The sequence below is a fragment of the Neomonachus schauinslandi genome, chromosome 9 (assembly GCF_002201575.2).
Source record: "Neomonachus schauinslandi chromosome 9, ASM220157v2, whole genome shotgun sequence".
Taxonomy (NCBI): Eukaryota; Metazoa; Chordata; class Mammalia; order Carnivora; family Phocidae; genus Neomonachus; species Neomonachus schauinslandi.
Genome location: NC_058411.1, coordinates 74,168,008 through 74,176,511, shown reverse-complemented (window position 1 = coordinate 74,176,511; position 8,504 = coordinate 74,168,008). Strand labels below are relative to the sequence as shown.

Here is an 8,504-nt window from a genome sequence, read left to right as displayed (position 1 = left end):
GTATTGTGTGGTGGCTAACATAACATAATAAAATTAAATTAAAAAAAAAAAAAAAAAAAACTTTGTGGGGTGAAAGCCCACCAATTTAGTAAGGATTTAGTTTATTGAAAGCATTTGATTTGCATTTAGCTGTTAGAACATAAAGTCTTACCATCTTTATTTTTTTCAGGAATTAAGTAAATTATACTTGCTTGGGGCTTAGAAGCCTCTTTGTCTATACTAACCTCCTAAATTCCTAGTCCAGTACTGATAATATTGGTATTAGGAGGAGAAGTAATGAAACTACCATTAGTGTTGATACAAGGATTGGTTGTTTTATGTTTTCAAGTTGTCATTTTATTTTTATGTTGTTTATTCATGGGAGTATAGTTAATGATGTGGCGTAAGTTATTCATATGTAGAAATATAGATTAAATAGTGTTATAATTGCTGTTAATGATGGCAAATAATGTCTTATTTTTATTTCTTAAATACTCATTTGGGTGAGAATCCTTAGAGTGGTGGTTGTTGATTCAATGGCTTGTGTTAAAAAAAATGGTGGATGCTTCCATGGTTCACATGTGAATTAAGTTTTTTTATTAAGTCTGGAAAAATAGCTACTATATTTATTTCATAGCCATTTTAGGTTATTTGTCAATGTGAGCTTATTATTACAATTATGGTTTCTGCAATGATTGTTAGTAAGATCATAGTGAGAATTGGAGATATTTAGTATGAGAAGGATATAAGTCAACATTTTTTGGGTATGGGCTTGGTAGTTTATTCAGGTGGCCTTACAATATAATATGGTGTAATATGGTAGCATGAAGATTTTGAATTCTTAGGAGTAGGTTTAATTCCTATAATTCTAGAAATAAAAGGATTTACGCTCTATTATTTACTCTATCAAAGTAATTCTCTTAATGTTTATGATAGAATGCTTAATATAATAATGAGCAGTGATGCATGCTATATAGGCAAAGGGGTAGTATTAATGGTAGAGAGTTTTTCATAAGAGATGCATGAGTTGATCATATTGGAATCATGGGTAGGATGCTTAGGCTCATAAAAAAGAGATAGTTAGGAAAAGGGTTTTGATAGTAAAGTTAATTGTGTACTATCTGGTATGTAGGGGTTGTGGAATGCTCCTAAAAACAGAACTGTTGTAAAAATATTTATTATAATAGCATTTTCTACTAGGAAGAACAGGGCAAATGGATCTGCTGCATAATCGGTGTTGAAACCAGAAATGAGTTCTGATTCTCCTTCTGTTGGTCCAGTGGAGCTCGGTTGGTCTCTGCTAGGGATGAGATAAGTCATGTTACAGCTAGTGATCAAGATGGAAAAATTAGTCATGGATATTCTTGGGTAATAATTAGTGTGGAGAGTGTAAATAATCTGTATATTAATGGGACTGGTAGTAGGATGACTGCTAATGTTACTTTGTGTGAAACTGTGCCAGTGCTGGTAGGGCTCTCATTAATGGGGATTTTGAATCTGTCGCTCAGCCTGATCCTGATCAGAGAATGGAATAAATAGCCAAGCTAGATATGACTAATATAAACAGTAATTTTATATTAATTGATAGATATAGCATGGGTAGTGGAATTCCTATCCTTAGGGCTAAAGTGAGGGGTAGCGTTGGTGCAACAATAAATATGGATATTGATGATATTAGTGATTGTAATGGTTCTTTATTATAAAAGTATCTTTAACATGTTTTATGCTGAAATTTTATCAATTTGGATTAACTGTATGGCCACAGTGGCTGCAGCAAAATTTACCAACCCTAATTAATATAACTGTCAGACTTTTGTTTATGGCTTAATTTTTATCACTGCTGTTTCCTGTGGGTGTGTGGTAAAGCAAGGCATTGTGAGCTGCTTTTTAGTGTACTTGATTGTCAGCATACAAAAAGGCAGTTGGAAGGATCTAATTTTCTCTAGTAGACTCAAAAGAATTTATTGACCATCTTCATAGAGCATAGCCTATCGGGACACTTAGGTGAAAGAGACCTGGAATGCTACAGATGACACCAAAGTCCATGCCTGGTTTCTCCCCTTACCATTTTCCTTGAAAGGTGTTACTACTGTTTTATGTTGATTTGCAAATCACAGAGTATTGATAATATTATAAAATTAATTTATATTACTAGCCAGATAAAGAATACTGTAGTAATAAATTTTAGAAATACAAGATGTTTAAGGTTGAAGAAGTAGATCTTTAGGTTCCAAGAGTTTATATTTTTATCTTCAAATATTCAAGACAGAACTCCCCTTAAAGAGGGGGTGAACATATGCAGAGATCAAAAAGAAAGATCAGGAAAAGAGAACCTGAATATACTTCATGTGCTAGGAGCTTCCATTCACATTGTAGTACCTAATCTTTATTATAATCCATGAAATGGATTTTATGTTGAGATGTATCTCAGCATATCTTGCAAGAAGCCAAAAAATTGGAAAGAAGCATGACTTGGGTACACATATTAGGTCCTCTTACTCCTACTTCTAAGGTGCCATTCTGATTCTTTTAAGTTCTAAAAGCTTATTCTGTTTCCATGGAAAATAACTGGTTTTCATAGCATTCTGAGAGGCTTCCCTCCATATAATTCAATCAAATTTTTCCTGACATAAACTATTAGCAAACAATACTATTAGCAGTCAGTTTTTTGTTTGGACATTTCTGGTAACTGACATTATTAATCTCTGTCCAGGGCCATCTCTTCATATAGGAGAATTGTGAATCATGAAGTGAGAACAGTCCTTCCTGAATGTCAATATGTAGGGAGCTCTAAGACTGTACAGAAGGCATCCCTTTTGGTACAGGAAAGTCTTTGCTCTAGAGTCCAGACATTCCAGGAATTACCTGAGAAGAAACCCTTGATATTTCTGAAAACTGTAATACGTCCAGAAACAGGGGCACCTGGGTGGCTCAGTTGGTTAAGCTTCTGACTTCGGCTCAGGTCATGATCCCAGGGTCCTGGGATTGAGCCCTGCATTGGCCTCCCTGCTCAGCGGGGAGCCTGCTTCTCCCTCTCCCGCTCCCCCTGCTGTGCTCTCTCTCTGTCAAATAAATAAATAAAATGAAAAAATTGTTTAAAAAACTTCCAGAAACATCCAGTTTGGTATATATGGAAAGTTGGTATTGAAATACTGTGAAATTTGGTTTAAATGTGAAGGAGAAAGAGAAGTAAGAGAGAAGTTAAGAGTTTATTATAGAGTATAAGATGTATTACATTTGGAGACATCATTATCTGTGATCAGAGTTTTCTTCATGGATATAAAGCTGAGTCCAAAATCTATTCAGGGCCTAAATACAGTCAGAACATGGTAAAACAATACATTTTGTTTGGACAATTTTTATCAGATAGTGTTATCCTCAGAAATGGATGTGTTTATTGTGTAAAGTGACTTCTTGAGTGGGAAACATTAGAGCTCTGTGTTGTGGGTAGAGAAAGGCTTATAGACAGATTTTCCAAGCTGTGTCTCTTGGGACCTCTTAGTAAGTTTCCCTAAATTAAGACATCATTTGTTAGTGTGCCTTTTCTGAAATTCAGAGCCAAAAATCCAAAGTGAATTTAATTTTAACAATTCTAGAGTTGGATGTAAAATATCTTTCAGTTCATTTGAATTTTTTGTAGGTGTGAGAAAAATCTAACTTTACTTTTATCTATGTCTACAGTTTTTGAATTGGAACCAAGATTTCACTTCCTGTTTTTTGAGGAGGTCGGAAGGCTTTTGTGATGGCCAGTTGTGGGACTTGATCCCATAGGCTGGTCATGACTTGCAGAACCATGCTCATGGCTGAATGGCCTACTTTGAACTGCTGGTTTTATTAGACTTGTGGAAAGCAGAGAAATATTTTATATCACAGAATTATCTGTGCTCAATTACCAGTTTGGGGCCCATTGGAGTAAAATGTTTAAGTAGCACTTCTTTAAGTTACAAAGCAATATTGAGAGGCTGCTTTTAAGTTTACTTTTATTGGAGATAATTCTTTACTGTCAGCACCAGAAAGTCTCTCATTGCTTGTCTCTGGCTTCTTGATATAGATACACAATATTTGCGGTGGGAAAGGCTGGGCATGCTAAGGAGTTAATGAACCCTCTACAAATGAAGAAACACTTCAAATACCTTGCCTTTCAGTTGGGATAATTCTAAATCACAGAATCTATACAGTCTCCTGGAGGACTACAGTTTGCTTACACTCCTGTTATGTTACTAACATAAGCATCTTTCCTTTCTCAATACCACTTCCCTATTCCCTTACTGATGTATCCAAAAATCAGCTTCCAAATAAACTACATGCAATACAATGTTGTCTTTGGATCTTCGGCGGGAAACCAACCTAAGTAACTAAGTAGAGCTACTACTCCTACATATATAACCATTTAATGTGATAGCTCCTGACATTCCCCAATCATGGTTGTACTTATGGGAAGCAGAAGGGATTTTCTTATATTCTTACTTATTGTCAAAATGATCACAATTTCAATTATAAAATATTATTTAGTAGATATTACTGCAGTCTGCTGAAAAAATAAAATGATGCCCTTACACAGTAGATTCACATCTCCCGTGGTAGCCAAGGTAATGAATAAATGCTCTAACAGAAGTAGTAGAATTTTGTTCAGTGAGGTACATAATACATCCAGTTCTGTCTATTTTAAATGTCAGATGCCTGAATAGAGATGTCAAAAAAGAGCAGATGGACGTATAGTTTTAGAGCTCCAAAGATAGAGCCAGTTAGCAAAGTCTGACATAATGTCCCTGTTTGCTTAATCTTTTTATGGCTACCTTTATGTCTTTATTTCTTAATGTATATATGAAGGGATTTAAAATGGGGGTGATAGCAAAGTCAGCAATGAACAGATATTTATCAGTTGATGATGTGGGGAAAGGCCAGACATAGAGAAACATACATGGAGTGGAAAAAAAGAACGACCACAGTGATGTGAGCTGACAGAGTGACAAATGCTTTGGATAAGTCTCCTGAAGAACGTTTCTAGACAGTGACCAAAATGAAGATATAGGAAAGGATTAGCAAGAAGAAGGTGCCCATAGTCATGAAGCCACTGTTGGCAGCAATAATAAACTCAAACTTGTCTCCATCTGTGCATGCAAGTTTTATGATCCTGGGAAAGTCACAGTAAAAACTGTCTACTTCATTAGGACCACAAAAGGGCAAGTTTATAATGAAAGCAAATTGAGACATAGCATGGATCACCCCAGTTACCCAGCCAGCAATTACAAATGAAGCACATATTTTAGGGTTCATGATGTTCAGGTAGTGAAGAGGCTTACAGATTGCTGTGTACCTGTCAAATGCCATGGCTATGAGTAACACCATCTCCACTCCTCCCATGATGTGGATGAAGCATATCTGTGTCATGCAGCTTTGAAAAGAAATTATCTTGTATTCATTTAAAAGGTCCCTAATCATCTTTGGGACTGTGGTAGAGGCAACCCCCACGTCACTGAAGGATAGGTTGGCTAGCAAAAAGTACATAGGAGAATGTAGGTGAGAATCAAAAATTACCAAAAAGAAAATGAAGAGATTTCCCAGGATGATCCCTAAATAGACCGAGGAAAATATCAACATGAGAAAAACTTTAGTTTCCCGAGAACTAGAGAGTCCCAGCAACACAAACTCAGAAACCACAGAATTATTTAATCCATCCATTGACTTGGGCGGAAGAGCTGATTTTCAAATCATCTGAGGATAGAAAATGATTAAAAAGACACAATCAGTGGTACAAATGTAAATTTCCTATTTCTTGCTAGTTTTTTCTTTGGGGTACATATCCTAAATTAGAAATCATTAATTGGATAAGAAAAAAAATGAAGGATATGGAAACATTATGGTGATCAAGAGAATGATTACATAAAAAGAGAAGAAAATTATTAATATTTTAGTTGGAGATAAATGGTGTTACTTCCCTTCTATTCCATTTTCAAATCTTTTTATTTTGCCTTTCAAGGATTTCTAGACATTTCCCCTGATCACTTACCTAGGTGTTCTCTCACCTGAATAATCTCAGCTATTACTGTCAATTCACAGTAATATTCTCACACTAATTTGCTAATTCTCCTTAACTGAATTTATTTCAGTGGTCACATAGAGATCTTTAGGCCAAAATAGTTTAATGCCTTTCACCTTGTTTCACCTTGTATATGTGGGTTTTTTTTTTTATCTTGTATAATTTACCATGGAAGTCAAATGCTCAGATTGTGATTATTCAGAATTTTGATTCATAACTATTATCATGGTACATGCCTCTATATTCAACTAAATTGTTGGATACAAAGACTGAATACTTTTACGTAAAAAGTGTTAATTAAACAATTATAAGATTAATAGATGGCATTTATGCGAAACTTTGTATGAAGCACATTATCTCATTTAAACCCACAGAATTCCATAAGAAATATTTTTTTTACATTCATTTTGCTAACGAAGAAACTGAGTCTTAGAGGGATCAAGTGTCAGAGCCGGGACTTTTATCCAGAGCTCTAGGACACCATAATCCATGCTTCTAACCATGGCACTGTACTCTTCAAGGCTGGCACCTTCCAGTATATGCTGGATCTTCCCTAAGGATCCATCAGTTAAACTTTCTTCTACTTTTGTTTCCTTTCACCTATTTACATAGTTAAGTTCTTTTTTAAAAAGATTTTATTTATTTATTTGAGACAGAGAGAGAGAGCGTGCATGAGTATGAGGGGGAGAGGCAGAAGGAGAGGAGCAAGTTGACTCCAAGCTGAGCAGGGAGCCTGATGTGGGGCTCAATCCTAAGACACTGAGATCATGCATGACCTGAGCAAAAGGCAGATGCTTGACTGACTGAGCCACCCAGGTTCCCCTACAAAGTTAAGTTCTTTTTTAAAAAATCAAATCTCTGAATCTTGTGTCTCCTAATTTTCTTTCTCTCCCTAACTCCTCATTGGCAGTCCTCATTTTTTGTTTGCCAATAGGCCAGAACAATTCAGTTTCCAAAATTCCTTGTTCATAGAAAGATACTCTGGATTCCGAATACATTATATAATAATCAGTTTTTAATCATCATTTTCCTTGATCTCTCTGCAGGATTTGATACTGTTTATCATGCCCTTAGTTCTATAACTCCTGCCCTTGGCTCCTTGGCTTCTATAAAGCCAATCCTCTTCTCACTTTTTGCCAATAGAAATTCCATTTGTTCTAGTGGTTGGCTGAAATCTCTAGATTTGAGAAGACAGTAGATCTATCCCAAGTTGAGAGCGTGATATATGATTTTTCTAAACCAGTTCCTGTAATCCCATTTTCCCTGGCCATGAATTAATCGAAGATAGGATATGTGACCAAGAAATGTTCAATGAGACGTAAACCAATGTTGTCTGGAGAGCTTTCCCTCCAAATGAAAAGACAAAGCTTCATGTAGAGAAGCTTCTTTCCATGGTCTTTTTTTTTTTTTTTTTTTTTTTTTTTTTTTTATTGCCAATTATATTTTTAAAGGTGAAGAAAAAAAAAATTTTTAAAAACCATTTAAACAAAAAAAAAAAAAAAAAATTTTTTTAGAGAAGATTTTTTTCATGGTTTTTTTTTTTTTTTTTTTTTTTTTTTTGCATTTAATGCCAATGATATGCTTAAAGGTGCAGCAACAACAAAGTTGTAAAGACCATATAAGACAAATAATACAGTAAAAATTTAGAGAGGACCCAGAAACCAAAAGCATGTTGAATGACTTAACTAAAGCCTGCAATAGTGTCCCTTCAGATTTATTCTTCTAACGTGAGAAAAATAAACTGGAACTTCTTTGATCAACTATAAGCCAGGTTTTCTGTTAATTGGTTAAAAGCAATCAGACCATTTTTATGATAGCCCATTCCTAATTATTCTTCTGCCTTACTGAGTTCTCTGTACCTTTCACTAACACAGCAATCATTTTTCCTCTGCTCAACCTTAATTTCTGGTGTGACTCAGAGTCTGTGATAAGCATTTGCTCTTTTTTGTTTTTTAATTAATGTTGGAAACATCTCTTCTAACCATTCACTTAGCAAAGTCTTATATGCTAGTTTACCTTGGTCTGATTACAGAAAGGATTTAAAAATGCAAATCTTACATTACATACCTCCACCAGTATCTTTTAAAAACCCTTGTAAGGATTCTCATTGCCCAGAGGGGAAAGGTTTTATTCAATATCAGTTTACTCATTTTAACTAGTACCTACATGTTGAATTCTGAATCTGTAGCTTTATCTCTTACTCCAGAGTAATATATTCAAAGCAGTATGTGGTATATACTCAAATGGAAATTCCACCTCCATCTTCAAGTTAATGTCAAACTGAATTTATAATATTTTAATTTTAATTTACTGCAATGCTTCAATAAATGTCATTACCCTTCTTCCCAGTATAGATACCTGGGTAGCACTCTGTCCTTGCATTTCCAGCTCCAGTTGCACAACTTTTACTCTCAACTATTTTTCATTTCAGTTCCTTCCTCATTTCTATTGTCATTTTGTCTATTACTTCTGGTCTACATATTGT

The 8,504-nt window shown here is 34.9% G+C and overlaps 1 pseudogene; it reads right to left on the bottom strand.

Annotated features, from left to right (window-relative positions):
- Positions 1-4,724: 4,724 nt before the first annotated feature.
- On the bottom strand, positions 4,725-5,661 carry LOC110585539 (annotated as a pseudogene).
- Between the last annotated feature and the right edge of the window lie 2,843 nt (positions 5,662-8,504).